Raw genomic sequence first — 10411 nt, 5'->3', positions numbered from 1 at the left:
AAAAAACCCCACCCCCACTGAATTGTACATTTTAAGAAGGTGAACTTTATGGCATGTAAATTATATCTCAGTAAAGATGTGCTTTTTAAATACCTATTCCTGACAATAACAACTTTAACATCCAGGCAAAGAGGTCTCTCTCCAACTCACAAAGTCCCATGCCACTGTGGGAGATCAAGATTTGGCCACCCTGAAATCTATCTCTTTACCTTGGTTGTTTTCTCTAGGGACATTTGACCTCCCCCACTAACTGCCTAAAGAATTTGACATGGTGGCTCCTTCCTGGAACAGATCTATCATGATGGCTGTAAAGATAACGTAGGGTAAATGTTACAATAGGAAAGGCACCAACAAGCCCCTCTTATCAGAAGTTCTATCTCTCTGGCCACATTCTCTGGATGACCCTGGAGGAGTTGCCAGACAATCATTTACATTTATAAGGGAAATCTCCATTTGTAAAGGTATCTCCCTCCCTGTTTTGAGAAGAGAGGGGGATGGCCTCATTTCTAGAGGCTTATCAATGTGGAAGGTGAGGCCTTGGGGCTGCATAATAAAACTTACTCTTGTTTACTGTGCTTTAGTGGTAATCTCCTGTAACTGACTCCCCCCACCCCCAAAATCCTCCTTTGTCATTGGCTGAACATGGTATTTAAGACGAGAATTTCTGCTATTGTGTTGAGAAACGCAGTGTCCCTGCTTTCTCCCATGTATACATGTTATTAAACTTGGTATTATTGTCTCCTGCTAACCTGTCTTGTTGATTATTTGGCCAGCCATAAGAACCTTAAGGGAAAGGACAGAGGGAGATTCTCCCTCTTCCCTCGACACCACCTTTCCTTTTGCGAGACCCCCAAAAAGCAGGAATTATTTGGCCAATTGTAGTACTAAAATGAGGGAGACTTTTTTCTTTTTGCTTAAGAAACCATCCTTAAAGTCTATAGAGATTCATTCACATGTTTGTTCGTTTTTCATTGAGCTATTTAGTGATCTATTAGGTGTTCTTTAAGAAAAACAAAAATTTGTACAGGTATAACTTCTTTTGTCATGTTTATAATCTAATTAGATAATGAAGAATTCATTCACATGTCCAGTGGTAAATAATACAAGAGTTAAATAGTATAGGAGATAGCAAAAACGATTCTATTGATGAAGAGGCTATTTCTAACAACTTTATTATCTGTCCAAAAAATTAGGTACAACCTAAAGGTCCAACATTAGGAATGATTAAATTATGGTATGTGCCTCCAAACGGAAAAATATTTTTGAGGAGATATAGAATATGGGAAAATGCTCATGGAACTCTCATAAATGGTCAAAGAAGATACAAAACAGTTTACAAAGTATGATCTCAACTTTATCAAAAATATGCATTGCAATATATATATTTGAATTTTAATTTTTAAAATTTGTATTTTGAACAGAAAATACATGCGTATCCTAGGGGTTACATAGGAAACATTTAACTGTCCAGGATGGCAGAGGGACCAAGAACAAGCAGTAGGGCTTTGTCGGTTCTTACTACCCGAGTGTCAGCCCTGCATGGCCCACCTAAAATCGTCCTTTGTACCAGTGGTGGTACACATCATATTTTGGAAACTCTGCTGCAGTCTGTGCTACCTTCATTTGCTAATTTAATCTTCCTAAAATACAAATCTGATGTTACCTTCCTGATCAAAAATTTTCAATGTTCACTGACCCACATTGCTTACAGGAGAAAGTCCAAACTCTTTAACTTGGCATTCCAAGCCTCTGTAATATGACTACAACCTACCTTTAATGTATTCCTTTAACGGATACTTATTTATTGGACACCTATTATGTGTCTATCCAGCTTTATCTTGCACTACTATCTGTAGTAGATTAAAAAAAGTACCACTTTAACATATCTTAAACCCCAGACAACGTCCTGCTGCTTCCCATCTCTGTTCCTTTGCTTATACTATTCCATTCTTCCCTTCTCCAGTGCCCTTCCACCACCAGCCATCTCCATCTGTCAAAATCCTACACAGCTTCAGGACTCAACTCAAATGCTTTCCCCTCCATGGAGCCATCCCACATCCTTCTGGACCGGAAGTAGTCTCTCCCTCCTCTTCTCTCCTATAGCCTTTGGCCATCTACAGGGCATTAAAATATATCATAGTTATATTCATGCCTGACTTTACTCCCTTACAAATGAGTATGTTCCCCAAAAAAATCTTGCCTGATCAACCTCCCCTCCCTATCCAATGTCTAGCCCAAACCCTCATATCATTTAATAATGTTTCTTGAACTCAACTTAATGTGCAAAGTGTCCCCTGGCCATACCCTACGTATTCCACAATATCTCAAGTGTAAAAAATGCATATTAGCCCTAGGACACACATTTATTGAGTTGTCACTTGTCCAGAGATACTTGTATTGGGAAAGTTTTCCAAAACTTTGCACCTGCTTTGCAGGCCACCCCATTGTGTTGTTCCATTGGCTCACATTTCAGGGCCTGAATGGAATGTTTCAAAAGACAAGGAAAGGAAAGTGCAGGGAACTGAAAGATCCATAAATCTTATCTGTGCCAACAAGTTGCAACTAGCACTCTGTGTAAAAGATGCCAAGAGGGAGAGTCCCTTGTGAGTTAACCATGGTGCCCATGAAAACAAGGCAAAAACATTTCCAGATGCTTGGCCACCAGGAAACGGCACCGTCATTCTCTCTTAATTTCTGATATAGCTGGAAAGGCCATAAAGTGCTTTGCAAATTTATTTCTTGGGCTTTCAGCCATGTTAAACTTTTACTCTTTGTATTTTCCCTTCCCAGTTAAGAACTATAAAACTCAGCTCTAATTAGGCCTCAATAAAGTGGCATGACATTTATTCAGAACTTCTTAAATGTGCACCTGCCTCTAGTGGAAAAAAAAAATCTAAAAACTCATGAGAAGAACAACATAAGCAAAACCACCATCCCTCTTAAAGTATCAAACTCTTTGAAGAGAAGCTCCAGGCAGGATACAGCTGTGTTTCGTTTCCCCTTAAGATTCTTTTGCTTTGATACGTATGGCCACCATCAACCCCAGTTGCTTCCAAGGTCTGCTTGCTCCTCCTTTAAGGACCTGGTTTGTGCATATCCAAGAAATACTTCTTTACTTCTTAGCGCAGTTGAGAAAGGATAGAATTTTTGAGAAGACTTTACAAAATGCCAAAGTGCACATAAGGGAAGTAAATACAGAAAACCTAAGAAACAGTCTAGTTCAGCAGTTGTCAACTGGGCTTCCCTGGGGGACATTTGGCAATGTCTGGAGACATTTTTTATTATCATGACTGGAGAGATGCTATTGGCATCTAGTGAGAAGAGCATTCCATTCCTCCCTGCTACAGTTCCTACAGAGCCATGCTGCTAACCCTCCTACAATGCGCACGTCAGCTTCCTGCAACAAAGAATCAGTAGGGATGAAGTTGAAGATCCCTGGTCACAGGTTAAGAACCAAGAGCAAGGAGAGGTCCTGGTCCATTGGAGTCAGTGTCGCTATCTCAGATGGTAATTATGATAAGGTAGGGCTGGGAGTGCAAACTGGTGTAGCCACTATGGAAAAGAGTATGGAGATTCCTCAAAAAATTAGGGATAGAACTACCACACGATCCAGCTATTCCACTGCTGGGTATTTATCCAAAGAACATGAAAACACCAAGGCCTAAAGACACATGTACCCCTGTGTTCATTGCAGCATTATTCACAACAGCCGAGACTTGCAAGCAATCTAAGTGCCCATGAAGGGACGGATGGATAAAGAAGATGTGGTATATATACACAATGGAATACTACTCATCCATAAGAAACGATGAAATCCAGCCATTTGTGACAACATGGATGGACATTGAGGGTATTATGCTAAGTGAAATAAGTCAGCGGGAGAAGGTCAAATACCACACAATCTCACTCATAGGTAGAAGATAAAAACAACAACAAACAAACATATAGAGACAGAGATTGGATTGGGGTTAACAGAGGGGAAGGGGGAGGGAGGAGGGCGTAAGGGATGATGAGGCACATGTGTGAGGTGATGGATTGTAATTAGTATTTGGGTGGTGAACATGATGTAATCTATGCAAAAATAGATGTATAATGATGTACACCTGAAAGCTACACAATGTTATAAACCAATGTTACTGCAATGAAAATAATTAAATAGATTTAAAAAATAAAAAATAAATAAAATAAAAAATTTAAAAAAAAAAAGAGTAAGATAGGGCTGGGGCCGGCTTGGTGGTGTAGTGGTTAAGTTCCTACACTCCGCTTCAGCGGCCTGGGGTTCGCAGCTTCCGATCTCAGGTGCAGACCTATGCATTGCTTATCAAGCCATGCTGTGGAGGCATCCCACATACAAAATAGAGGAAGATGGGCACAGATGTTAGTTCAGGGCCAATCTTCCTCAGCAAAAAGAGGAGGACTGGCAATGGATGTTAGCTCAGAGCCAGTGTTCCTCACACACACACAAAAAAGAATAAGATAGGGCTGGGACTCAAGAAAGTAGCCACATGGAGGGTGTCACGTAAAGACCTCCTTCTCACAATCTCGCCCCAGTCATCTTGACATCTCTGTGGTCAAGTCCAAGAGAAAAAAAGATCCCCATTCTGTTATCCACCTACACTTCTCCCACCCAACTCTGGAATAGAGGCCCCTTGCCTAGTTGATGATGCAATGAATTATCTCACCCTTCAGGTATGACCTCACTCCTTATGTACATGACTGTGGCTTACCCTTATATACAACAGTATAAACATATGTTACACAAAACCGTCACCATAACATTGACATAACACCAATGCTCCATATACAGCCCCCAAGCAAGTCATTCAGGCACAAGTAACATCCAACATCGACAGCTCTAGCAACTGAGGAAGAGTGGCCCAAATATTATCATGATTAGGAAGTCATCCACTCAACAAATCCTGGTGTGAGACCCTGTGCTAGGTGCTGGAGAAAGCACACTGAGCAAGATAGATATGGACTATAAAAGTGAATCAATAAGTTACCAATTATAGTAAACTATATGCCAGGCACAATGCTGTCTGCTTTATGTGCATAATTTCAAATGATTATAACAATAATCCCACGAGTTGGGTACTTTAAAGTTGAAAAAATAGGATCGGAGAGGTTAGATAACTTTCCCATAGTCATGCTTTTCTTAAGTTGTGGAAGGCAAGGTCCAAATCAAATCTGTGTGAAGCCATACTCCAAGCTCCTAACCCCTCCTGGGATATGTCAAGAGGCATTTTTAGATCGCAAGCCCCTTATTCTTTTCTGCCCCCTGTCTGGTTAGCACAAATTTTTCATCCCTTCAATGGCAATGACGGGAAGGCACATAAGAGTGGGAGAGGAATGCTGACTCATGCTTCTCCTTGCTCCTCCAATAAATGCACTGGTTCATTTGTTTTGAATAAGCATTTATTTTCTGCACCTGAGGTTATACCCAGAGGGAGAGATTGAAGGCCTTCTCCCACTGGTACCCACATCTGCCATCTTGCTACTAGCAAGAGTATAATGCTCTGCTGGAAGAGCCAAAAGATAAGAAATTAAAATGTCTTTAAATGGTGACCAGACTCAGAGAAGAAATGTAGTTTTATTTTGTGAGATGGATCTGTAAGGAGACAGGGGGCATGTGCTCTCAGATCTGTCTCCCCCATCCAGGGTTTGGGGCACAATTTATAGGATGAAGGGCAGGACAGTCTGAAGTTTGGAGATAGATGATTGGAGGTAAGAAGTGAGGTAACTGATGATCTGTGCAAGAGTAGTCAAGCTTCATGCCTCTTCACAGGATACATGTTTACAAAATGGCGGCATTACCATGACATGAGGATGGAGTTTTTAGCTCCTTCCTGTCAAAAAGGTCACTTATCGACCATTTATGCTGGCCCGGTTGATAGGTTGGTGGTCTCAACTGGCCTGAACTGGGCAAAGGATGTCAGTTCCTGAAAGACAACTCTTAATTACTCTGTTGATAAGATGGTGTCAATTGAACTTGTCCTGGAGGGCCCGAGGTTATACTTTCCTTACTCCTTTAACGCGTTCTGAGAGTGCTCCTCGAGAAACTCCTGCCCCCAAATCTCCACCTCGGAGTCTGTTTCCAGGGAGCCTAATGTAAGTAGCCTGACATATAGTCTGTTTGAGATCTGTAGCTCTATTTCAAATCGTATTCCAAATCTGTCTATCTCTCTCCATCTCCACTGCTACCGTTCCATCCAAACCACCATTTGTCTCTTTTGGTCATCTCTGTCTGCTGTCACTGCTACTACTCTTCCCTCCCCTCTCCCATCACATTCAGCACTCTACACAGCAGCCCAAGGGAACTATAACAGTCCCTAATCCTTTGTTTGTTTGCTGTCTATTCCCTCCTTTAGCATGTAAGCTTGAGAAGGGGAGGGACTGTTTTTCGTGGTTGAACTTGTTCATCACTGTATCCCTGCTATAGAGTATACGTCTTGTTGTAATAAATATAAATAAATAAATAGAGTAATAAATGCTTGTTGAATCAATTAATAAATTAAAGCACCAAACTCCCACTGAGACCAGAAGACACCACAAGATACTCAAGTACGACAAATTAAGATTAGAAAATGGACTGTGTTGGGGGCCGGCCCTGTGGTGTAGTGGTTAAGTTCCACGAGTTCTGCTTTGGTGGCCCAGGGTTCACGGGTTCAGATCCTGGGTACAGACCTATACCTCTCATCAGCCATGCTGAGGCAGCAACCTGCATACAAAATAGAGGAAGATTGGCACAGATGTTAGCTCGGGGCATATCTTCCTCAGCAAAACATTTAAAAAAAGAAATAAAATGAACTGTGTGCTTTTCTTCCCAGAATTAAGGACATGAAGTCTACAAAGTTGCTTTCATATCAGGATTTTCTAATAAAACCTTGCCTTAAACATCTAGGATTTTAGGTTACTTTTGGAAAATGTCAGAGGAAGGAAAAAGCTTTGGCATCTGAATCACTTTAGATTCTAGTATCCAACTAGGATCATTTCTTTCATATAATAGTTAAATTCCAGCAAGATAAGTTATAATATTAATATTTGAAGAGTAAATATTATTCTCTCAATGACTAACAAAATTAGTGGTATATTTCTTGGGTGAGGAGGAGGGACTCATTTGATAGATCCAATTGAAAACTCTTCAGAAAACACATGAGCGTCTTTTTGCATAATTGTATAGATTTTAACGTAGCTCCAGTGGGCTTATTTAAAATGGAGGATATCTATGTAATGTAACTTGCCAAGTGAAACTTGAGAAATGAAAAACACGTTTTTACTTTTTAAATCACTTTTACTGATAGCTTCCTTTTTGGAAACATACTAATCTTAACTGCAGTGATTAGTCAGGAACAGGGCACACTGTCACTGAACTATTTGTTCCTGAAACAGGATTCAGGAAAGGGCAGTTTTGTGATACAAGTTCAATTTTTGAATGACTATTATTAAGGAAGGAAAAAATGTTCTCTGGATAGCCAGAAGGATTCAGACTCCAAAAGAATCACATGATTTATAAGTAGTAATTTGGCTGCCTTGGCTTCCTCAGGAGGGGAAAATCCTTGAGAATTTATATATATATATAAATATATATATGCCAAGCTAATGCCAAAACTGATGCCAAAAAGTACATGACATCACTGTCAATTTAAAAGCAAAAATTTGAGAGCGTGAAAAAAAAAAGCCCATTCATTGACCAGAGTAGACTTACGTGACATACAGAGAATGAAATCCTGCTCTGTGCATTTGGAAGCCGATTAACAGCAAGTCCATCAATAGTGTTTTGCTGAGCAGCCATTGTGCACAGGGAATCCTCCTCAGGTATTGCAGCAAGTAACAAAGTAATAAATAAGAGAAATACACGAGAGTGACGTCAGCATCATGGCGGAGTGAGCTTTCCCGTGAATTCTTCCCCCACAAAATACAACAAAAGTAACAGCCACAGACCAACAACGGAATCCCAGACAGTCAAAAGCTGGAGCGGAGGGATCCACACTGCCGCACATCTGAGAGCGGAACGTGCTGGGCCCCGGGAGGAAGTGGGGAGAGGTAAGGAGAACTCCGCTCCCTCCCCATCAGATCAGCGATCCGGTCCGCGCGGCTCCCAGAGAGGGGGGAGGGGCGGCCCTCGGCGGGAAACTGCAGCTCTTCGGGCGCTCTCAGCCAGTGGGAAACTCCGGCACAGAGGGCTCAGAGGAGCCACAGGGCTACCATCAACATCTGAGCAACCCAGAGAGCGGATAAAGAGGGGCAAACGAGAAGCCTCCCACGTCAGGGACCCAGAGGGCAAAAGAGAGAGCTCCCCCCTCCCCGCAACCCGGAGTCTGCAGCTCGACCAGATCTAGCGGTCCGAGGCAGACCTGAATAAACTGGACTGGACCCGTGGATCGCAGTGGGGAAAAGAAACAAAACAAAACAAAACAAAACTGCGGATCGCAGCAGAAAAACTGGGGCAGAGCGCAGGGGGCTTAGACTACACAGCCCTTTACCACCACACAGTGGCGGCAGGTGGAAATTGCAACCAGAGACTTCCAGGATGAGGAAAATCAAAACCAACACAGGAACCACAATGCAAAAATATATGAAATCACCAGACCAGAAACAAAATGACAAGCACCCAGAAATCAACCCCGAAGACACAGAAATCCATAAACTAAATGACAGAGATTTCAAAATAGCTATCATAAAAACACTCAACGAAATACGAGACAACACAGACAAACAATTAAATGAGATTAGGAGTTTCTTCACAAAAGAGATTGAAATCATAAAGAAAAACCTATCAGGGCTGATGGAGATGAAGAACACAATGGAGGAGATAAAGGAGAATCTGGAATCTTTAAAGAACAGAGCTGACAATATGGAGGAAAGAATTAGTACTTTAGAGGATAGGAATACAGATATACTCCAGATGGAAGAAGAGAGAGAACTAAGACTGAAAAGAAATGAAGAAAGACTCCGAGAAATATCGGACTCTATTAGAAAATGTAACATAAGAATTATAGGTATTCCTGAGGGAGAGGAGAGGGAAAGAGGAACAGAGAGCCTATTCAAGGAAATAATAGCTGAAAATTTCCCAAATCTGGGGAAGGAGCAGGAAATACCAGTAAGCGAAGCCAACAGGACTCCTATATATATTAACAGACAAAGGCCTTCACCACGACACCTAGTGGTAAGGCTAGCCAGGGTCAACGACAAAGAAACAATATTAAGGGCAGCTAGACAAAAACAAAAAATAACGTACAAAGGAACTCCCATCAGGCTCTCAGCGGATTTCTCAACAGAAACTTTTCAGGCTAGAAGAGACTGGAATGATATATTCAAAATACTAAAAGACAAAAACTTTCAGCCAAGAATACTCTATCCAGCAAAAATATCCTTCAAATATGATGGAGAAATAGTAACTCTCCCAGATAAAGAGAAATACACATCTTGGTATCACATGGACCTAGTAATTCCTGCCTAGGTGCCAACATCAAATTGAGAACCATTGAAATTTATTAGAACCAATATCCAAGGAAGAAATTGAAAGCATTTTCAGAGAATTACCTATATAAATGGGCTTTAGCACCAAGCAGCACCAAGTCATACTGCCTATATTCTCACGCTTTCAAAGAACAATTAATTCCAGTGCAATATAAATTGCTTCAAAAAATAAAAAAGAACTACCCAAATTGTTTTATGAAGCTGACATAACTGATTGCCAACTCTGCCATTACTAGCACAAAAATAGAAAAACAGGAAAACAGCATTTCCTCCAGAGAGCCTTTTGGTATTACTTGTATGTATCTACGTGCCCTCTGGCTCAGAAATTAACTGCTGAGCATATATCCTGGGGACATTGCTACTCAGGTCCAGAGGGAAACGTACAAGGTGGGTCACTGCAGCATGCTGGTGGCTGGGAGCTGGTGACCTGAGCGTGCCTCTCTGGGAGGATGATGGATAAGAGGTGCGGGCACACCACCAAGTATTTTGCAGCAGGTAAAAGCAATAAGCTGGACATACAACAGCATGGATTGACCTTAAAAACACGGCGCTTAGAGAAAAAAGCAGGAAACAGAACAATGTAATATCACTTAAATGAAAAAGACATTATACAAAGCAACAATATACATTTTTCAAAAACATGATCAAATAGAAATAAACATACACACTAAAAGGGTTGCGTATTGTGGACAAGAGAACTGAGATATCGGGTAAAAGAGATAAATAAATTTGGGGCTGCATTCTGATTTCCAAAGGCCCTAGGCTCTTTTGCATTCATGGATCCTTTCATTCATCAAAAAAATATTAAAAATCATATTTTACAACTGTGTTGGTATAAAGACAAATATATTAATATTATGTATAAAAACATCTTCTTTGACCTGAAAGCACATATTTACTTCTGATGTAAAAGAAATTAAAAGATTTTTGT

The sequence above is a fragment of the Diceros bicornis genome, chromosome 8, assembly GCF_020826845.1.
Source record: "Diceros bicornis minor isolate mBicDic1 chromosome 8, mDicBic1.mat.cur, whole genome shotgun sequence".
Lineage (NCBI taxonomy): Eukaryota > Metazoa > Chordata > Mammalia > Perissodactyla > Rhinocerotidae > Diceros > Diceros bicornis.
Note: the sequence above shows the minus strand (reverse complement) of the source record.